This window comes from Humulus lupulus, chromosome 2 (assembly GCF_963169125.1).
Source record: "Humulus lupulus chromosome 2, drHumLupu1.1, whole genome shotgun sequence".
Classification (NCBI taxonomy): Eukaryota; Viridiplantae; Streptophyta; class Magnoliopsida; order Rosales; family Cannabaceae; genus Humulus; species Humulus lupulus.
Genome location: NC_084794.1, coordinates 114,146,820 through 114,171,368, shown reverse-complemented (window position 1 = coordinate 114,171,368; position 24,549 = coordinate 114,146,820).

The following is a 24,549-nucleotide window of genomic DNA, read 5'->3' as shown; positions in this document are numbered from 1 at the left end:
AATCTCTTATTTTATGAGCTAGACCCACGGTTTCGATAATCATAGATTTAGTCATAGTAGTCACCGTTGGGGTGAGTCTAGTAGAATTAGACCTATAATTATCTATCTTTCGAAATCTAACCGTGTCAAAATAACTAATGAAAACCTTCCGTAGGGGACGAATCAAAGCGTCTTAAGACCCATTTAAGCTATTGACCTAGTTAAACTAACGGTGGATATCGAATATAATTTTTTTAAAATATACTAATTATTAAAATAGTATTTTTATTATTAATTTAAAAAAAAATTAATGACTATGGTTCTCCAAAAAATTGTAAAAATTAAAATTTTAAAACCAAAGTCCTATAATTTTCTATTAATTCTAAAGTGTCACATTGAAACAAATTCAATTAAATTAGAATTAATTCATTGCTAATCAATATTTAAGTTTAACTAATATAATGAACCTATACAATTAAGTCAAACTTAGGCAAATGAGCCTTAACAATTGAGCTTGTATGGAGGAGGGCTAAGTCCAGTATGTCGTTTCTACTACTAAGGCCCCCATACTTCCATACAAGGTCCAAAAGACAGGAATTTAAACCTACATTTTATTATTTGTTATTGATTGATTAGGCCCACTATAGTCATGTAAAGCAAATAGGCCTTCACATAATATATTGCAATCCAATTAATGATTATTTTTAATAAATGAGATTTAAATTAACTTTTGTTAATTGTTGATAAATCCTATTTAAATTAAATTAATATTCTTCAAAATGACCTAAACTAAGTTTATTATTGATAAATGAAATTTAAATTAACTTTTGTTAATTGTTGATAAATTTCATTTAAACTGACTTATTCATTTGTGCAAAAATTTAATTAATTCGAATTTTGGATTAATTTTAGAAAATTAATTGTGGTATTTTTGCATAAATTCATAGACTTGCTCATATAGTAACACGATTAGGCTCATCCAATTATAACATATTTGTTTGCACTATATGTGGTATTTTTGCAATTGGGCTTAGATGCATATAGTGGTCCATATGTTTTCTTAATATATGGAATTCGCTAAATAAAACATTCATAAAATGATAGGTTTTATTTGTGTCCAGTAGAAAATGTAGAGTTTAAATTCCTCTCTTGTGTGTGGTTCCACTTGTGAAGGCCCATTTGCTTTACATGACTATAGTGGGCCTAATCAATTAATAAAAATTAATAAAACGAATGTTTAAATTCCTGTCTTTTGGGCCTTGTATGGAAGTATGGAGGCCTTAGTAGTGGGAACGATATACTGGACCCAGCCCTCCTCCATACAAGCCCAATTGTTAAGGCCCATTTACCTGAGTTGGACTTAATTGTATAGGTTCATTATATTAGTTAAACCTAAATATTGATTAGCAACAAATTAATTCTAAATTAATTGAATTTGTTTCAATGTGACACTTTAGAATTAATAGGAAATTATAGGACTTTGGTTTTAAAAATTATAATCTTAATTTTTTTTTGAAGAACCATAGTCATTAATTTTCTAAACATAAATAATAAAAATACTATTTTAATTTTATAATGAGCTTATTTTAAGAATTATATTTGATCTCCACTGTTGGTTTAACAAAGTCAATAACTTAATGGGGCCTTGAGACGCTTTGATTCGTTCCCTTACGGAAGGTGTTCATTAGTTATTTTGACAAGGTTAGATTTCGAAAGATAGATAATTATAGGTAAAATTCTACTAGACTCACCCCTACGGTGACTACTAGGACTAAATCTATGATTATCGAAACCGTGGGTCTAGCTCATAAAATAAGAGATTTTGTTTTCAGATTTTGATTGAATAGTAGGCTGTTAATAATGGTGTCTATTATTAAATAATTTTACAACTTTATTTAACTAGTGGTATTTTTGATTCTCGCCAATCGGGACAAGGATATCATAGATTAGTTAAAAACCTAAAGAAATAGAGATATGATTATTTTGGTATTTTTTCTCATATCTTACATATTTTGGTATATGTTGTGCTATTTATTGAAATTTGTGTGAATAGGAGTTTTATTGAGCAAATGTGATTGATTTCTATTTTATTGATAATTTGTAGTTTTAAGTTAAGTAGCGTCTGTCTACTCCCATTGTAATGCCCCAAAATCCCTAATGAGGTTTTATGGTTGGATAAGTAGGTCGGGAGGGCCATAATTGATTTATTATGCCATTAAATTATTATATGCATGTTTATGTGAATTATATTATAATATGATGATAAATGCATGCATGTGGGTCCACATTTAATGTTAGGGGCATTTTGGTAATTTGGCCCGTTGAGGGCGTAATTGTACATTTGTATGCATGTTGGTGAATTGATGAGGCCACATTATAATGTGGGTTTGTTTGAGCCATTCAACATGAGATGATCTTTGAAATACAAGTTATCGGTTTGGTCATAACTGGGTTGAGTTCGGGGCTCGGGGTGAGTCTCGGGGTAATTTGGTGATTAGAGCATTACTGGGAATTCAAGGGTAATGGGATATGATTTTATTTGTATTTGAGAATAACGGGAATTGAAGAGCGTTAATTATAATTAACGAGAGAGGCGGGAAAGGACGACTTTGCCCTTGGGGGCTGTTAAGAGGTGAGTTAGGCATGAGGGTGTTTTGGTCATTTGACCTAGGTTATATTGAGTGGATGGTTGTAGAAAAAAACAGAACCAAAACAGAGCTCTTTCCTACCTCCCTCACGATCATCTCTTTCTCTTCTCCTCCCTTTGAAGTTTTGAAGCAAGTTTGGGGATTCAAACTTGGAGATTGAAGCTTGAGGTCTTAGGCTAGTGTTCAACCATTGAAGTGGATTCAATTCAAGTTTAAGGTAAGGTTTTAGTTCAAGTTTATGGTTCCTTGCTATGTTTTTATGTTAGCTTTGAGATTGGAGTTTTGATCATTGAAATGGGAATTTGATGAGGTTTTGATTGGTTTAAGGCTTAGGTTTTGTTAGTTATATGGTGGATTAGTTGTGGTAATAGTGGTAGCTTTGCTTTGTGATATTGGGAGTGTTTTAATGGGGTTTTGAAATGAGTTCGAAGGGGAGAAACAGGGGTTTTTGGCTGAGTTTCAGGTGGTGCCGCGACTCTGTTCTAGAGCGCTGCGGCCCAAGCTTGTTGAAGATGAAGGGTGCCTCGGATGGGCCATTGGGCCACGACATGGTGGAGGAGGGCCGTGGCGCGTGTTTGGGGTTGAAGTGTGGCCTCTTCTGTTTGAGGAGGCGTATAATGCCCCAAAATCCCTAATAAGGTTGAGGACCTTGATTAGGAGGCCGGGAGGGCCATAATTGATTTATTATGATATTAAATGATTATATGCATGTTTATGTGAACTATATTATAATATGATAATAAATGCATGCATATGGGTGTATTTATAATTATAAGGGCATTTTGGTAATTTGGCCCGTTGAGGGCGCAATTGTGTATTTTCGTGCATGTGGGTGAGTTATGAATGGTACCACATTATATGTGGATTTGTTCGAGCCTTTCAGCATGAGATGATCATGAAATGCAAGTGTTCGGTCTGGTCATAACGGGATTAAGGTCGGGGCTCGGGGTGAGTCTCGGGGTGATTTTAATGATTAGAACATTACCGAGAATTAAAGGGTAATGGGATATGATTTATTGGTAATTGAGAATATCGAGAATAGCGGGAATTGAAGGGTGTTAATTATGATTAATGAATTAGGTGCGAAAGGACGGTTTTGCCCTCGGGAGCCTTTAGAAACCCTTAATTGACCTAGGGGTATTTTGGTCTTTTCACCCCTAGGATAGATATCAGCCATTAAGGCTGTAGAAGCTTGTAAAAAACAGAGTCCCATTTCCTCCTTCTCTCCTGATGGTTTTCTCCTCCATTTTTCTTTGAATTTTGAAGCTCTTTTTGAGGAACCAAGCCAAGGAACCAAGCTGGGATGAGCTAGGGTTGTGCTCCACCATTGAAGAGGGTGTGTTGGTGAGATTAAGGTGAGATTTTAGCCATTAGAACTCTTGTTTTGCTCTGTTTTCCTAGTTAAGTTTTAGCTGGTTTTTGAGTTGGAAAGTTGGGAATTGATTGGAGTTTTGGCTAGGGTTCTTGGGATTGTGATGCTTGGGGGATGTGAGGATGGTTTTTGCATTCATTTGGCATAAAAAATGGGGTTTGGAAGCATTGGAACCGAGTTGGAATTGAAGGAGTCGAAGGAAGAGATTTCAGGGGAGTATTTGGCTGGGGGTAGCACTACAGCGCCCATCAGAGGGCGCTACACAGGATTTCTGCTGAGGCGGTTTGGTTCTAAGAAGAGCGCTGGGGCACTAGGAGGGTAGCGCTACAACGCTACCCTATTTCTTCAGAACCCCGTTTTGAGTGTTTTTAAGGGTTTTTGGCTCGGGGTTTCAATCCTTAAGGTCCGGGATCGAATCTACTCACCGTGTGGGTAAATTTCGAGGTCCCGAGAGTGGGGTTTAGATCAAGACCCTATCATTGTTGATTTTCATTAATCAGAGATTGTATTTGGTTATGACTAGGTGACCGCTAAAGGATTAAAGGATCGATCGTTCTCAAGGGCCCTTCTTGTTCTAAATCTCGCTCAAACCAGAGGTAAGAAAACTACACCCCATATGTGACATGCATGGTTATTCTTGATGCATGTTGGATGTTTAACTGTGATATATGTGATGCACGAGAAACATGTGTTTAGGGCATGCCATGAATATTGAGTATGAGACTGATCAGAGCTTGAGTCTCTGTGTTTGTGCATGATCATAATTATGCTAGAAACTGTTAAGCAAGCATGTTGAATGCCCTACTTTTGGATACTTGGCATAAGATATATATTGATAGGATTGCTTACTTGTGCATGGAACTGACTAATTAGTCAGAATTGGCAAACGTGTTAGTATCAACTGTGAAGCTGTGACTCATTAGTCAAGTTCGACAGTGGTACTGGGCATTGGTCACACAATGTTGACTCATAAGTCAGGAACGACCTTAGCGTGTTCAACACAAGCCAACAAAGATTAGATCTAATTGACATCTGCATTGGATGACTCAAAAGAGCATTAATGCCGGACCGACCTCAAGTTCGATGAATACTATAAGTGCTTGTCTAGCCAAAGGATAGTCACTTAGAGCCACAGTGACTGTTTAGTCACATGGCTGTGGGTGTTGAGCCCATGAGACTTACCCATCGGTCTCTCATCTATTAAGCTAGTGACTACCCATCAGTCACTCATCTGGTTAGAACCATTGCAGGAAAGCCCAGGTAACGGTTTCGTTACACGGCTATGGGCATCGAGCCCCATAGTGACTTGCTTGTCAGTCACTCAGTATGGTTAACAGAACCTCAAAGTGATATTCACTCATCTGTTCAGGGCTATAAGCTCTGTATGATCATTCTGATCATCATTTGCATGGCTTTTGTAACGACCCCAAATTCGCTAATAAGGCTTAAGGGCCTTGATTAGTGTGCCTGGAGGGCATATTGGGATTTATGTGTGACTTTATTGAGTAAAATGCATGGTTATGATTTAAAGCATGTTATATGACTATTTGACTTTTTGAGATGCATGACTATGTGTATTAATATGCATGTAGGCCCTGATTGTGTTGGAAGGGCATAATTGTAATTTTGGCAATTTTGGGCATAACTGTATTGATATGTGTTGATTGTTGAGACCACATTGTGATGTGGATGTATCTGTGATTTGTGACTCGAGACGATCCCAGAGAGAGCAGATTAGCGGAAAAGTCCAGGCGGGAATTTATACCCGGCTCGGAGCGGGCCTGGGGGTATAAACATGAATTTAGAGAATATATTGAGATTAATTTTGATAATGAGGAATACATATTTGGTGATTTATCAGGTATTGGGAAGCAACGGGAAAATATTAGAGACACTTGAGGAATTAGCGGGAATTGGGTAAAATGACTAAAATGGCCCTACATGGACAAAAGGGTTTAGAATTAATAGGGAGGGCATTTTGGTCAATTGGCTTCTTAGAGATAGATTTAATGAGGCTTTATATAGTGAGTGGGATTGTTAGAGAGTGTGAGAAATCTGAAGGAAAAGAAAGAAAAAGGAAGAAAAAGAAAAGAGAGAAAAACAGAGGGTTTTCCTAAAAGGGGCGGTTGAGGATTCTAGCACCATTTCTCTTCAAATTTCTTGGGGCAAAGCTCAGAGGAGAGCTAGGATAGGCTGAGCATCAAGGATCCTAAGCTAGGCTTGAAGATTTGGCAAGGGATTAGCAAGATCACATAAATGTTTGAGGTAAGTTTTTAGAGTTTTCAGTTTTGGGTTTTGACTGGTTTGGGCTGTGTATCTAAGCTGGATTGATGGGAATCTTAGGGGAATTTCTGGGCAAGCTTTGAGAAGAGCAAGCTAAGGAGGTCTAGGAGTTGAATCAAAGTCAAAATTGCATCAACGGTATGAATTCTAAGCCTTTAACTTGATGTTTGACTGAATTTCTGGGTTTAGGGTTCATCAATGGTGAATCTTGAGATTTGGGATGCATGAGCTTGGGTTTTGAGATTTGGGGATGCTTGGGATGAGTGGAGAGTGTTTATAAGCTTGATTTTGAGTTTTGTGAAGATTTGGGGAAGTTTGGGTTGAGATTGGCTCAAAGAAATTGCAGAAAAAGAAAACTGGTGTTGCCTGCCTGCAACTAGCGCTACAGCGCTAGTCTTTGGGCGCTGTAGCGCTAGGCCCTGTTTCTGGGTGGTGCGGTTCTGCTTGTAGCGCTATAGCGCTCTCTTTTGAGCGCTGTAGCGCTACCCTGTTCCCAGAAAGGGGTTTTTGGGTTATTTTTAAGGGATTTTGACCTAGGGTTCGGGGTTCGATTCCACCATCTTGTTTTGTGGATCTAGGACTTCCCGGGGGGCTCGGGATTGGTTCCGAGGCTAGGTTTTCGGACTTGAGGTTCGGTGATGACTTTGACCTATGGCTGTGTTTAGGTGTGCGCTAGGGCTCGAGTGGGTTCATGCTCAAGGAGTCAAGTGATGAAAGCTATCAAATTGACAGGTAAGAAAACTATAGCACCCGTAGGACAGGGCATGGGCCCATAGTGTGATTGCAGGGCATGGCCCTATATTGCATTACATGTTAGGATGCAGACTTAATTGAATTGATATCAGGGCACGACCCTATATTGCATTATATGTTAGGGTGCAGACTTGATTGGATTGATATCAAGGCACGACCCTATATTGCATTACATGTTAGGGTGCAGATTTGATTGAATTGATATATGTTTGAATGTTATTTGAGCTATACTATTTGTGATTATAGTAAGAATGTATGGCAACAGAGCCGGGAACGGCAACGGAGCCGGGGACGGCAAAAGAGCCGAAACAGCAAGGAGCCGAGAACGGCAAGGGAGCTGAGAACGGTGAAGGGCCGAGAATGGCAGCTGGGCCGGAAGTAACACTTAGCACGCAAAGTGCTTGTAGACAGGGTGGGACCCCAATGGATACAGGGGATATCCTTACGGTGAGGAGCGAGACCTTAGGCTTTGGTAAGGCCTCTGGGATGGCATGGCCGTGTTTGTTTAGTCTAATGGAATACTTGTTTATCTGTGGATTATCTGATATGTTAACTATATAAATCGCATATGTTATGTACTGTATGAGTTTTCTTGCTGAGCTTCGGCTCACGGGTGCTCTGTGTTGCAGGTAAGGGCAAAGATTGAGTCAACCAGCCATGAGTACGGAGAGCGTGAAGCGACGCGTACATGTTTGGCCTGCCCAACTGCTTTGGTTGGGGGTTTATTTGAGAAATGGCTGTAATAATCTGTGATTTTAATAATTAATCGACTGTAAACTTATTTTAAGTTGTAAATAGTTTTCAAACCTTATTTTGGGATCCCAGATGTTAAATGCTAGAAGTTTTCAATGAAACAACGCATTTTTAAAGATTACGGCCTTAACTTTTGCTTAGTCACACTTTTGTTTTAAAAACCTCGGTTAGCGAGTTCATTGCACATTTTTCGTTTTAAAACCCACCTCATAACGGCTCTAAGGAAGTAGGGCGTTACAGCTTTGGGTATTGAGCCCCGTAGTGACTTGCTTGATAGTCACTTAGTATGGTTTACCAGAACCTCAAGTGTTGAAACACTCATCTGATTAGGATTGACTTGATAGTCATCCAATCAGGAGGGTAGGATTTCTTTTTTTTTTTTGATCAAGAAAAGGAATATTATATTGATCAACCAACAAATACAAACAAAGGCCGGAGTAGATAACTCCCCCTCAATTACAAGCTAGAGAAAAAATGTATCATCAATTTCTCCCTCAAGTTCAGATTTTTACATCTAAGACTAAGGTTATGGACTCTAGCTTTAACTGAATCTCTAATAAGAACATCAATATGGGCCACAGAAAAACAGCAATTCTCCAACCAGCATTTGTTTATGTTTTTCCAAATGAAATACACTGAAGCAGCCAAGGTAGCTGAAACTACCCGAGACAAGGCATCATTTCTGGGCTCATTCAGCCAGCAACACCAATTCTGGAAGTTCCCAGGCCAAATTAGATCTCCCGGCCAATTAGTAACCGCTTGAAGAACTTTTCTAGAAAACCAACAGTCAAAGAATAGGTGAGCATGGTTCTCCATAGCTGACTCACAAACCAGGCAACACTGTGAGAGAACAGGGATATTGCAGTGATGCAGTAAGTCTATGGTAAGGAGCTTCTGATGAAAAGCCTGCCAAAGTATGAATCTATGCTTGGGAACTGAGAGTTTACACCAGATTGTCTTCATACCTGTGCTTGGGGAACCAGAAATGGACTGAAGATACAGTTTACTCAGCTTGAGTTTCCCCTTACAAACAACAGCATTCATAATCGAATCAGACAAAAAATTGCTCATCTTTACTAGATTTTTCCAGTACTAGCTAGTATCTTGCTACAATACATAATCCCAAATCCAGACACCTTTTAAATAGATGCAATTCACCCATTTAACCCAAAGACTATCCTGTTTTGAAGTGATAGCCCAAATGTATCTAGCTAGATTAATCTTATTCCAGAGAACGCCCTCTTTAAATCCTAAACCACCATAGGACTTAGGTCTGCAAACATGGTCCCAAGAAGCAAGATGAAATTTACTTCTAGTGCCATTACCACCCCATAAGAAAATTATGCACAAACAGTCAATTTCTTTGATTACTTTCTGAGGAAGAAGAAAAATGCTCATCCAAAAATTCCTTATCCCCAATAAAACAGACTGAATAAGTTGCACATGCCCAGCATAAGACAAGTTACGGCTGGCCCAACCATGAAGTCTTTGCCTAATTTTCGAAATTATGAGGTCACAATCCATAGCTTTCCATTTTGTAGGCCGCAAAGGTATACCAAGATACACTAAAGGAAACTGCCCTTCTGTCATATTAGTAATACTCAGAAGTTTCTCCTTCTCAGCTATAGAAATACCCCCAAAGTAAATGCGAGACTTAGCTTGATTAATACTCAGACCAGAAGCTGCTGAAAAGGACCTGAAAATCTGATGCATGATCTGAATAGAACTGTCATGGGCTTTACACACTAGAAGCAAATCATCTGCAAAGCATAGGTTAGTTATTTCAAAGTCTTACAAAGCGGATGAAACCTGAATTTCTTATCTTTTGCAGCCCCATGTAGAGCTCGTGTGAGGTATTCCATAACAAGAACAAAGAGAAGGGGGGAAATAGGGTCACCTTGACGCAGCCCCTTACCACCCTTAAAATTACCATAGATTTGACCATTCATAAGAATGCAATAGGAAGAACCTCTCAAACAAACCATAATCCATTTAATGAACCTGCAAGGGAACTTGTAAGCATTCAGCAGATTCTCAAGAAAATCCCAATCAATAGAATTGTAGGCTTTGCTGAGATCTATTTTCATTAAGCACCGAGGAGAAATTCGTTTCCGGTTATAGCCTTTAAGAAGGTCTTGAAGAATAAGAACATTATGAGCAATAGTTCTATTCTTAACAAAAGCTCCTTGATTTTGATTAATCAACTTGGGAAGGATAGGAATCAACCTATTACAAAGCATTTTAGATATACATTTGTAAAGGGTATTGCAGCAAGCTATTGGACGATATTCTGAGGCATTTGAAGGTCGGCTGACTTTAGGGATAAGAGCTAATATTGTACTGTTCAAAGCCATCGGAATGCATCCTATGTCAAAGAATTCAATCACTGCTGTAGCCACTTCTTTCCCTATGACAGACCATAGACTCTTGTAAAAACCAGCACCAAATCCGTCCGGACCAGGGCTCTTAACTGCCTTAATACTAAACATGGCTGTTTTGACTTCTTGGTAAGTGAATGGTTTAATAAGGAAAGTTTGGTCATCAAGGCTAAGGATAGGACCTGAATGCACAACTGAGCGCTCAATAAGACCAGAAGCTACACTAGATCCGCCTAAGAATGACTGAAAGTGTTGAGTAAAATGACTAATTACCTTTGGATAATCCACTTCTACTCTGCCATTTTCATCAACAAAAGACAATTCAGTTAACAACTTTCCTTTTCTTCATACTGGCATAGAACACGGCTGAGTTCTCATCACCAAAGTGGATCCAATCAACCTTACTCTTCTGATACAAATAACTCGCATAAGCTGCCTCTTGTTTTTTGTACTCCAGGTGAGAAGCTCTCTCAATTTCGCTCAGATTTTGATTATTCGGATTAGTGAACAGGTTACTTTTTTCTTGCTGGTACATCAGCTTACTTTCCTCATAATTCTTGACTATGTCACCAACAATCCTCCAATTGAACCTCTTCAAAACAAATTTAAGCCGATGCAATTTCCTCGAGGCCTGCTGTAAACCACAACCCTCCGAAGCTAAAGGCTTATTCCAGCTAGCCAGAACAGTAGACTTGAATTTCGGATGACTAGTCCACATGTTGAAGAAACGGAAAGGACGTAAACCATTCTTTTGGACAGAAATATGCTTCAAAATTATAACACAATGATCAGATACAACCTCCCAATTAGCTATGGCATTGACATTAGGGAAAGTATCAAGCCAATCCTCATTAATAAAAACTCTGTCTAACTTGGAAAAAATTCGATTATTCCCATCTTGATTATTCGACCAAGTGAAATAAGAACCCAGCAGCTTCATTTCTTCCACAAGCCCAAGATCGAGCCATTTTCGAGCATCCTCAAATTCTTTAGGAGATATAGTCTTACCCCCCATTCGGTCTGCTGAATCAAACACAGAATTGAAATCTCCTATTATTAACCATGGTTTGACAGGGAGGGAAACAACAGACATCTCAGACCAAAGAACTCTCCTAATCTTCAACTGATTAGAGCCATAAACCACCGTTAAAAAAAATGACTGGCTTGTTGCCCAAATCTGAACTTTACAGTGAATAAACTGAGCATGATCAATCAGAACTTCTACTTTGACCCAGCTGGCCTTCCAAATTAGCAGGATTCTACCTTCCAGGCTCCTACTACTGTAATAATCCTAACCCATAAAACTAGAGTTCATAACATCCTTTACTCGATCACCTTTTATTTTGGTTTCTAAAAGAGCCCCAATGCCTATCTTATTTATCTTGCATATATCAACAACAGATATCTGCTTATTCCTCTTGTTTAACCCTCTAACATTCCAGCTCATTATATTGAAATTGTCCATTCAAATTCAGTAATAACGAAGGGTTATTAAGATATTGCTTCTGTTCTTGGAGAACACTGAATGCATTTTTTGTATTCTGACCAGTTACAGGGGTTTTCGATTTCATAGTACCTGGTTTTTTTGGTGTGGCCCATCCTTGCTCCTTGGGAAGCACCTCAAGCTGGGATTTCGGTTCCATTTCATTTGATATCTGAGGTGAGCTATCCTGTCCTTGTTTAAGTTGGCTACCTAAAGCTTCATGTTTAGTGTTATTATCTGTAGGAGCTATTGGGACCTCCTTCTTTCTCTAGACTATACCTTTCGCAAGCTTGCAAGAAGAAGCTGTATGTCCTAGTTTTTTGCAATTAGAGCATTTGGTAGGCAGCCACTCATAGTCAATCAGTTGGTCCATTACTTGGCCTCTCTCATTGATGTAGCTAATGAATTTAGGAAGAGAATCTGATATTTCCATATCAACTAGAATTCGAGCAAACTTAATCATCAACCTGTCTTTAGTGATCTTGTCTATCATTATTGGCTTCCCAATAGTACTAACCAATGCACTTAAACATTTGGTGCCCTAGTATTGTAAACCAAGATCAGGAAGACGGATCCAAACGGGTACGGATTTGATCGATTTCAGAGAATCAATATCAGTTGTCCAAGGTCTTAAGATAACAGGCTTTCTATCAAAATGAACTACCCCTGATTCTAGCACCAAGTCACGAGTAGCCTCATCTCTGAATTTAACCATCGTAAATCCAGAATTCATCCTTGCCACTCGGTCAATCCCAAGTTTCCCCCAAATCCGGTTGATGAAACCTTCAAAAACTGGTAATGGTGGATTTGCACCAATGACTACACAGATCAAAGCTGATTTCCAGTATGAAGCTTCAACTTCTATTTCCTCAATGTCCAGCTGGGCAATCTTTTGTCCATCCTTCTGAAGAGGCTCTTTAAATTCTAGTTTCGTACCCCCCTGAAGAGGAAGGGAATCCTTGAAACGAGACCAGGTAGCCTTCGCAGCTTCTTGAAACGTTTGAGTCTCTACCTCTTCCGCCCACGAGGCGGACCTAATCTTTGGCGATGACGGAATAATCGGAGAGGGAACAGACTCCGCCTTATCTAGAGGGCATGATCTCATCTGCTATTTTCTCGCACACCAACTTAGCCGCTGGAATGACTGACGAAATATCTATGGATGAAGGGAGCTCTTGTCGTGAATCTGCCTGAGCAAGCTTCTGCACCACCTTACGTCGCCACGCCATGGCAGAGAGAGGGAGGAGCTCACGCTTTTTCTTAAGGGTAGGATTTCTTATTCTTGATTCCCCAGCATTATCTGAGTTTATTTTCATGCTTTAATAGAGCTATGTTTGCTAGGCATGCCATATATGATTTTATATTGTGATATGACTGTTCATGAGCATATTGAGTTTTCTTGCTGGGCTTCGACTCACGGGTGCTATGTGGTGCAGGTAAAGGCAAAAGAAAGCTGGACCATCCTTGAGTTGAAGAGCTTAGGTGACGATGTGTACATATGCAGCTGCTCGACCGCCACGACCGAGGTTTGAAGGAGAGGAACTAGGGTTAAACCCTGTTTTGCTGCTTAGATTGGCTGGTTGTAAATATTTTCCTGTAATAGACCTTTAAATTATATTTTTGGGATCCCAATGTATACAGTAAATGTTCTAATGAAACGTTACACCTTAACCAAATTTTTTAATCCCTAAACGGCTAATCATACTTAGTTACACGATTTTGGCCAAATGACTTGATTAGCGAGTTTAGCACTGTTTACAAGGCACACCGTGACGGTCCCTGGAGTTTAGGGCGTTACAAGGCGGGCCGCGACATGGTGGTGTAGGGCTGTGGCCCTTAGTGGCATTTTGGACAAAAATGTGCTTTTGTCGTGGGGATTCAAACCTTAGGCCTCAGGATCGAACATTCTACCCGGTTTAGTAGGATTCGATGTCTCGGAAGCTAGGTCTTGGTCCGGGAACCTCTTATTATTCATTTTATTGATGGAATTCCAGAATTGGTTATGACTAGGTGACCGCCAAGGAACAAAAAGGTTGATCGTTCTCAAGGGTTGTTCTTTTACTAATTCTGGCTCGAACCAGAGGTAAGAAAACTACACCCCATATGTGACATGCATGGTTATTATTGAGGCATGTTGAGTGTTTAAATGTGGAAATTGATTGCATATCAAATGCTTAACAAATCTTGCTTACTTGTGAATGGCACTGACTTATTAGTCAGAATCGACAATAGTGTCAGTATTAACTATGAAGCTATGACTTACTAGTCAACTTCGACAGTAGTACTGAGCATTGGTCGTATGGTATTGGCTTAAGAGTCAAGAACGACCTTAGCGTGTTTAACGCAAGCCAATAAAGATTAGGTCTAATCGATTTAAGCATTGAATGACTCATCATGAGCATTAATGCTGGATCGGCCTCAATTTCGATGAAAACTAAAAGCGCTTGTTTAGCCTATGGCTAGTCACTTAGAGCCAGGGCCAGAAGGTCCAGGTGACTGCATCGTCACATGGCTATGGGTGCTGAGCCCACGTTAGTGACTCACTCATCTGTCACTCATTTGTTTAAGTTAGTGACTTACTCACCAGTCACTCATCTGGTTTAAGTTAGTGACTTACTCATCAGTCACTCATCTGATTAGGGCTATACACCCCAGCATGGTTACCAGAACCTCAAAGTGTTATTCACTCATATGTTCAGGGCTATAAGCTCTGTATGATTATCATGATCATCATTTGATATTATATACATGCAGTAATGAGTTCTCTTGCTGAGCCTTTGCTCACGGGTGCTATGTGGTGCAGGTAAAGGGAAAGAAAAGCTCACCCAGCCTTGAGTGGAGAGCTTAAGTGGCGATGAGTACATATGTGGCCGCTTGACCACCACGGCCAAGGAGTTTCGCAGAGGAACTAGGGGGTTAACCCTATTTTTGTCGCTTAGGTCGGCAGGTTGTAATTTTTACACTGTAATGACTGTTTTGTATTGTAAATAACTTATAAACGTTTTTATGGGCCCATGAACAGTTTTATGTTTTAAATAAAATATATCCTTTCCCTTTGATCAGTTTTTTTTCACCTTAACCTATTAATAACACCTAGATGCACATTTATAACCAAAGAACTTAATTAGTGAGTTAAGCACGGTTCAAAGCTCACAGTAACGGTCTTGGAGTAACCAGGGCGTTACACACATCCTTTCTCAACTTTCGATGGAGAAACTCACTGGAGAGAACTTCCTTAAATGGAAGGAGAATATCAACATAGAGTTGATTGGTGACAACTCCAAGTTCTACATGATTGAGGAATCCCCAGAATGAGCATCGTGTCTGCACGTTCATGATGGCACCGTCAATGCTCGCGATGGCATCATAAATGCTTGGATAGCACCGCCTTCGCACATACATGATGACATCATGAATGCTCGAATGGCACCATGTCCACACATTCGTGATCAACTCAACTATGGTCTGACGCAGCTCATGAACGAGCTTCAGGCTTTCAAGTCTATTATGGGTGGACCTATTTTGGCCGTGGCCACTAGCGTCGGATACTTAGGCCGCGACCAGTGAAAATGGGTGGCCGTGAATAGGAATATTGGCTAACCAGCCCACCACAAATTCTATCCCCACTTTGCTCATATCCTCTGCCAACTCTCTAGATATCTGCTTTAGGCTATACGACAGTCCTGGTCTTCTTCGACTTAGAGCATTTACTACCACATTGGCTTTCTCTGGATGATAAAGGATCTCACAATCATAATCCTTCACCAATTCCAGCCAACTCCTCTGTCTCATATTCATATATCCTTTTGTGTGAAAAAGTACTTCAAACGTTTATGGTAGGTGTAGATCTCACACTTCTGCCCATATAGATAATGTCACAACACCTTCAAGGTGAACACCACTGCCGCCAACTCTAAGTCATGAGTAGGATATTGCTGCTCATACTCCTTTAATTGTCTTGAGCCATAAGCAATAACTTTACCTGCTTGCATCAGAAGATAACCTAATACCTTCCTCGAAGCATTGCAATAAACCACAAACCTTTCTTGATTTGATGGAAGACTGAGCACTGGAGCTGTAATCAATCTCTGCTTCAACTCCTCAAAACTATTCTCACATCTGTCAGACTAAAAAAACTTCAAATTCTTGTGTGTTAGCTCAGTCAATGGGGTTGTAATCCTTGGCCAATCTCTCAACGCTTCTATCTTGGCTGGATCCACCATAATCCCTTTCTTGATAACAATGTGACCAAGGAATTTTACCTGAGGTAACCAAAACTCACACTTCTTATACTTGGCATATAGCTTGTGTTCCCTCAACCTATGCAATACCAACCGAAGATGTTGCTCGTAATCTGCCTCTGACTGAGAGTAGATCAGGATGTCGTCGATGAAGACAATCACAAATCTATCAAAATAATCCTTGAACACTCTATTCATTAGATCCATAAATGCTAATGGGCATTAGTCAATCCAAATTACACAACTAGGAACTCATAGTGTCCATACCTTGTGCTAAAAGTTGTCTTCGGGATATCCTCCTCTTTGATCCTTAGCTGGTGATAACCATATCAAAGATCAATCTTTGAAAACACTGTCTTGCCTTGCAACTGGTCAAATAGATCATCAATCCTAGGTAGAGGATACTTGTTCTTGATGGTCAACTAATTCAGCTCTCTGTAGTCAATACACATTCTTAATGATCCATCATTCTTCTTCATAAACAGTACTGGGGCACCCCACGATGAGAAGCTAGGCCTGATAAATCCTAGATTAAGTAACTCCTGTAATAGTAACTTTAGGTCTTTCAGTTCTGCCGGAGCCATTCTGTACGGTGCCCTGGACACTAGTTCCGTCCCCTATGCCAACTGTATCTTCAATTCTTTCAGTTCTGTTGGTGCCATCCTATATGGTGCCCTCGACATTGGCTCTGTCCCCGGTGCCAACTCAATGACAAACTGAATCTCTCTACGTGGCGGAAACCCCGACAACTCCTCAGGGAACACATCCAAGAACTCGCAAACTAATCTGGTCTCCTTCAGTCGTACTGGTGAAACCCTGGTGGTATCCACCACACTAGCCAGAAAACCTATACACCCTCCTTGTAACAGATCTCTGGCTCTCAGCGCTGATATCTTGGGCACGCGGGGTCCATGCACCACTCCCACAAAAACAAAGGGATTCTTTCCCTTTGGCTCAAAGGTCACCATCTTCTTTCTGCAGTCAATAGTAGCTCCATATCTAACCAACCAATCCATACCCAAAATCATATCAAAGTTCTCCATACTCAGCTCAATCAAATCTACTGACAACTCTCTACCATCAACTATCACTGGCAGTGCTCTAATCCATCTCCTAGATACTACCAGTTCCCCTGTAGGCAAAATAGTCCCAAACCCTAAAGCGAAATACTCATTAGGTCTACACAGTCTATCAATCACCCTACTAGAAACAAACGAATGTGTAGCACCAGAGTCAATAAATATAGTAAAAGGATTGCCAGTGCTAGAAAGCTGACCTGTCACTACCGAGGGGCTAGCCTTGGCCTCCGCCTGCGTCAGGGTGAACACTCGAGCTGGAGTCAAGCTGTCCACCTTCCCCGCATCTCCCTTTTTCACTATTGGGCAATCTTTCTTGAGGTGTCCTACCACCCCACACACATAACAGGCCTTAGCCCGACACTCGCCCGGATGGCGTCTTCTGCACCTTGTGCACTCTGGATAGGTCCTCCATGAATCATCGCCTCCCTGACGCCACCCTGAGTACCCGGACTTCTCCTATCAGGACCAGGAGCGGTCGAAGCATTAGGGGTCTTCCTTTTTAGATCACATGGGCCTCCGCCCCTACCAGAACCAGAGTATGGAGGCACTGCCCTGCGACCTTCCCGTCTCACTGGACTCTCCCTCCATATCTTATTTTCCGCTTCCTCAGCGGTAAGAGCCTTCTCTACAGCCTGGGCATAAGTTGTCCTTCCAGGTACTGTTGTAATTCTCACATCTCGGGCTATCATAGCATTCAGCCCTCTGATAAATCTGTCCTGCCTAGCTGCATCAGTAGGCACAAGGTCGGGTGCAAACTTCACAAGTCTATCAAACTTCAGGGCATATTCTGTAACTGTCATACTGCCCTGAACTAGCCCCACGAACTCATTTACTTTCGCTGCCCTGATGGCAACATTATAGTAATTCTGACTAAATAGGTCCTTGAATCCTTCCCAAGTCAAAGCAGTAACATCTCTGGTCTGTGATGCCACCTCCCACTAGATTCGGGCATCCTCTCTCAGCATATATGTGGCACATGCCACTCTGTCATGTCTCTCTACCCTCATAAAGTCTAGAATAGTAGTAATCATAGTCATCCATTATTCAGCTTTCAGTGGATCAGGTCCTCCCTCAAAGATCAGGGGCTGCTGCTTCCTGAACCGCTCATACAACAGTTCCCACTTGTTCCCAACCTCAACTGGCTGTACAACAAGTACAACTGTCGGTGGCATAATGGGGGCAACACTCCTTGATGGAGCCTGTTGCCGCAAAATTTGGATCTGTTCATCTTGGCTCTGTAGCCGAGCTTGCATGTCTCCCATAAGCTGCTGCCAGTTCTCAGGGACTGGCGGAGGGGTTTGGCCCTAATCATCATCTCTAGACTCAGACCTATTGCCGGCTAGTTGTGTAGATTTTATTGGACACATAATTATCCAAGTCAATCTGCAATCAACGAATCGTCAATCAGACTATGATGACAGGGTAATAATCCTTTCATGATCCATCACTGAAACTCCAATCATTCACAAGCAATTAAATTATAATAGTTTATCCAAGTGTTCATCCATATATTCATTCACATGCAAGCAGTGCTGATAAGCACACCTCAATATCATCATGCAGTAGTAAAGGGACAGGCCCTATTAGTATCTCATGCTCCCTATTCATCAAGCAGATATCAATAATCACATTCCATTCAAATCATTTAAGCACATAGTCATGTATACACACAATTACCAAACCCTGAGTCGAGCTTGTCTTTCGCGGTGAATGTACATGTCCAGCCAGTCTTCAGGAACCCTTAAACCTAGGACGCTCTGATACCAAGTTGTAACGCCCTGGATAGCCAAGACCGTTACACTGTGTGTTTATAAAGGTGTAAGACTTGCTAATGAAGTCATTTAATCAAAATGTGTTACCAGACTATAGTTGAACTAGGGTTAAAAGATTTTGGTCTCAAAAGCTGCATTTCTTATAAATAAACATTTTCTATTTACATGGGATCCCAAAAGTAATAAGTTAAATACTGTTTACAAAAGATTCAAGATCTAGATACAATGATTAGCCACTCTAAGGAAAAACAGATGGTTAAACATTTTTCGTCCTGTTCCACTCCTCGGTCGTGGCGACCGAACAACTGACTATGTACATTCAACCCCGCAGCTCTCCATCTCAGGATTGGTCCAACCTGCCTTTGCCTTTACCTGCACCATGTAGCACCCGTGAGCCAAGGCCCAACAAGAAAACACAACAACAAAGCACAATCAATCAACATGCAATCAGATATCTCATACTGCATAAGCATGTACTGAACAGTTTAAGCATTCATGTTAATCAAGTATTCAACATACCATGTATATCATTCCATATCAATAATCAATCCACACATGATAACTAGGGTTAACGCCCTTAGGCTGCACCCTCTGTTTATCCCACTGACTCCGACCTGCTTAAACCGAGCTCAGTGAATATTAAGCTATCCTCGGCTACAAGTGGCCAAGCTGCGCCCTGTGCGCAAATATAATTTACGATACCCTTAGGCCGTTTATCACATGTCCCATAGCGTAATACCATCTATGACATTATACAGTTAACGGGAGCACTTAGTCCCATCACAAACACATAATTGGGTGCAGTTTTCTTTCCTTTAGATTTGCTAGCTTCGTTCAATTGATCCTCAAGCACGATCCCTCTTGAGCCCTAGTGCGCACCTAGTCACAACCAAAGATCAGAACCATCACCAAACCTCAAGTTCAAAACTAGCCTCGGGACCAATCCCGAGCCCTCGGGAAGCCCTAATTCCACCAAACGGGGTGGTGGAATCAAACCCCGAACCCCCGGGCAAAAACCTTTGAAAATAACCCAAAAACCCTTTTCTGGAAATAGGGTAGCGCTACAACGCTCTTTGGAGGGCGCTACAAATAGAACCTAAAAACGTCCCAGACAACATGGCCTAGCGCTACAGCGCCCAATGGCTAGCGCTGTAGCACTAGTCATAGAACAACAACCCTGCATTTTTCCCTCCTTCGATTTTCCCGAGCCAAACCTTACCAAAACTTTTCCAAACTTCAACCAAACTTAAAAACAAGCTTATCAACATGTATAACTCATCCCAAATGACCCAACCACATAAAACTTAAGCACATGCACTCCAAATCCCAAAATTCACCATGGCTGGACCTCAAACTCAGAAACTCAGCAAAACAACTAAAACCTCAGGATTTTAGAGCTAGAATTTCATACCTTCAATGGAGAGTCAACCTTAAGCTAGCCTCTACACCTCCTTGGCTTACTCCTCCTAAGATCCTCAGCTTTAATTCTCTTAATTCCCCATAAAAACTCAGTTCAGAAAATCATCTCAACCAAAACAAAAAACATAGGAGCACACCCTAGAAACTTACCTCAGTTGGATGCCTAATCCCTGTTGAATTCTCACACTTGATCAAGGTCTCAAGCACAAGGCCTTAGCCAGGAACTCCTCCGAATTTTAGCTCCAAAAGACCCCAAGGAATGGAGAAGAACCCTAAACCGACAGAGAGAAAAATGAACTTCTATTTTCCCTTCTTCTTTTCTTTCCTTCAGACTCTAGACTTTTCCCACTAAGGCATAAAGGAACTTAACTCTTATCCCTTATAAGCCAAATGATCAATTTGCCCTCCCTTTACTTCTAAGCCTTTTAATCCACCTAGGGGCATTTTGGTCATTTCACCCAATTCCCGCTAATTCCTCAAATGTCTCTAATATTTATCGCTTAATTCCCAACACCTAACTAGTTTCCAATTATATTCCTCAATATCAATTAATCTCCAATATATTACCTAAATTCCCAAAAATACCCCCAGGCTCGCCCCGAGCCGGGTATAAATCTCCGCCGTGACCTTTTCGTTAACTTGCTCACTAGGTTTGCCTTGAGTCATAGATTATAAATATATCCACATAATAATGTGGTCTCATTAATTTATCACAGATATTTACATTTATGCCCTCGACGGGCCAAAACTACGAGAATGCCCTTATAACCTAATCAGGGCCTGCATGCATACTAATACACATAGTCATGCATCACAAATATCCAAATAATCATATAAGCATGCTTTTCACATAATCATGCATTTAATTCATTTAAATCCCATATCATCCAATTATGCCCTCCTGGCACGCTAATCAAGGCCCTTAAGCCTTATTAGCAAATTTAGGTCGTTACAATTATCCCCTCCTAATGAGAATTTCGTCCTCGAAATTTACCTGAATAACTCGGGATACTAATCCCGCATCGTTGTCTCAAGCTCCCAGGTCGCCTCCTCGACCCTACTATTCCTCCATAGTACCGTAACAAGAGGAATTGTCTTATTCCGTAGTACTTTGTCTTTCCGATCCAGGATTTGAACCGGTTGCTCTTCATAAGCTAGGTCTGACTGCAATTACAAGTCTTCATACCTTAACACATGAGTCACATTTGAGATGTACTTCCGGAGCATAGAAACATGGAATACGTCATGGACTCCTGACAATGATGGCGACAAGGCTAACCTGTAAGCCACCTGACCAATCCTTTCCAGGATCTCAAATTGTCCAATGAACCTAGGGCTTAGCTTGCCCTTCTTACCAAATCTCCTCACCCCTCGTAATGGTGAAACTCGAAGAAACACGTGGTCCCCAACCTGGAACTCCACGTCCCTACACTTGGGATCAGCGTAGCTTTTCTGTCTGCTCTGAGAGGCGAGCATCCTAGCTCGGATCTTCTCTATAGCTTCACTTGTCCTATGAACCATATTTGGCCCCAAATACTTCCTCTCACCCATCTCATCCCAATGAATGGGTGATCTGCACTTCCTCCCATATAACATCTCATAGGGAGCCACTCCAATCGTTGATTGGTAACTATTGTTATACAAAAATTCAATCAACAGAAGATACTTACTCCATGACCCTTCAAAGTCGATCACGCATGCTCTGAGCACATCCTCCAACACCTGAATTGTCCTTTAAGACTGTCCATCAGTCTGAGGATGAAAGGCTGTACTGAACTTCAACTGAGTCCCCATAGCCTTCTGCAAACTACCCCAAAACTTAGAAGTAAAGATAGGATCCCGGTCTGACACTATAGACTTAGGAACCCCATGAAGACGTACGATCTCTTTCACGTACAACTCAGCATACTGATCCATAGTATATGTTGACTTCAATGGAAGAAAATGGGCTGACTTGGTGTACCTATCCACTATCACCCACACCGAGTCAAGAAGCCCTACCGTCCTGGGCGTCGACCCTGGATATTATGTGATATGTTTATTGTTATTAATATGATGATTATGGCATGTTTATTACTTTGATGATTGATTATTGGTTTGCAGATTGATATCACTGATTATGTGAACAATGTGGTCTGTTGAGTATCTGATTGATGATTTGTGAATTATCTGACTATTGATTATTGATTATGCTCTGTAATATGGGTTTCTTTCTGGGACTTGGCTCACGGGTGCTACGTGGTGCAGGTAAAGGAAAGGGTAAGCTGGACCAACCCTGATTTGGAGAGCTCTGGGGGTGGAATGTACATAGTTGGTTGCTCGGCCGCCACGAGCAAGAGGTGATACGGGGACAAGAGAACTTAAAATGCCTATTTTGCCAATAGAGTGGCTTGTGGTTGTATATAACTTTTGAAATTTTGTAAATTGTTCTTCAACCCTGTTTATTTTTGGGATCCCGTGTAGTAAACTCTTATTTAAATAAAATTTATCTTTTATGACCAAAATCTTTTTACCCTAGTTCACTTATGGTTTAGTGTCATATTTTCAATTAAATGGCTTGATTAGCAAGTCTTGCACCTTTATAAATACACACTGTAACGATCTTGGTTATCCAGGACATTACAACTTGGTATCAGAGCGTCTTAGGTTTAAGGGTTCCTGAAGACTGGCCGGACATGTACATTCACCGCTAAAGATAAGCTTGACTCAGGGTTTGGTAATTGTGTATACATGTTTATGTGCTTAAGTGATTGGAAAGAAATATGAATGTTGTTATCTATTTGATTAAAAGGGAGCATGAGATACTGATAGGGCCTGGCCCTTGACTGCTGTGTGATGATATTGAGGCATGCTTATTAGCATTGTTGTTGCATGTGGATGAATATTTGGATGAATTGTTATATTTTGATTGCTTGTGATTGGTTGTGTTCCAATGGTGATGCATGGAAAGACTGTTACCCTGTCATCATAATCTGACCGTCGGGTCATTGATTGCAGATTAACTTGGATAGCTATGCGTCCAAGACGATATGTATGACTAGCCAGCACTGGGTCTGATGCAAGAGATGATGACCAGGGCCAGAACCCTCCGCCAGTCCCTAGGAACTGGCAGCAGATTATCGCAGATATGCAAGCTTGGCTTCAGAGCCAAGATGAGTAGATCCGACTTCTGAGACAGTAGGCTCCGTCAGGGAGTGTTGCATCCATTGTGCCACATGCAGTGGCACCGATTATATAGCCAGTGGAGGTTGGGAATAGGTGGGAACCTTTGTATGAGCGGTTCAGGAGACAACGTCCTCCAACTTTTGAGGCAGGACCAGATCCACTAAAGGCCGAGCAGTGGATGAGTATGATTTATGCTATACTAGACTTTATAAGGGTAGAGGGTCAAGATAGGGTGGCTTATGCCACATATATGCTGAGAGAGGATGCCCGCATTTGGTTGGAAGTGGCATCACAGACCAGAGATGTTACTACTCTAGGTTGGGATGGATTCAAGGACTTGTTCAGTCAGAAGTACTACAATGTTGCCATCAGGGCAGAAAAGGTGAATGAATTTGTAGGGTTTGTTTAGGGAAACATGACAATTACAGAGTATGCCCTGAAGTTCAATAGACTCGCGAAGTTTGCACCAGATCTTGTGCCTACAGATGCAGCTAGGCAGGACAGATTTATCAGAGGGCTTAATGCCATGATAGCCCGAGATGTGAGGATTACACCAATACCTAGGGGGAAGACTTATGCCCAGGCTATTGAGAAGGCTCTTACTTCTGAGGAAGCGAAGAACAAGATCTGGAGGGAGAATGTTGCAAGATGGGAGGGTCGCAGAGCAGTGCCTCCATATTCTGGGTTTGGTAGGGGTGGAGGCCCTAGTGATATGAAGAGGAAGACCTCTGACACTTTGATCGCTCCTGGTCCTGATAGGAGAGGTCGGGGTATTCAGAGTGGCCGTGAGGGAGGCGGTGATACATGGAGGAGCTATCCAGAATGCACGAGGTGCAGAAGACGCCATCCGGGCGAATGTCAGGCTAAGGCCTGTTATGTGTGTGGGGTGATGGGACACCTCAAGAACGATTGCCCAACAGTGAAGAAAGGGGAAACAGGGAAGGTGGACAGCTTGAATCCAACTCGAGTGTTCACCTTGACGCAGGCAGAGGTCGAGGCTAGTCCCTTGGTGGTGACAGGACAACTTTTTAGCGCTGGCTCTCCTTAAAATGTATTGATTCACTCTGGTGCTACACATTCATTTGTTTCTAGTAAGGTAATTGATAGATTGTGTAGACCTAGTGAGTACTGTACTGCGGGGTTTGGGACTATATTGCCTATAGGGGAACTGGTAGTTTCTAGGAGGTGGATTAGAGCATTGCCAGTGATGGTTGACGGTAGGGA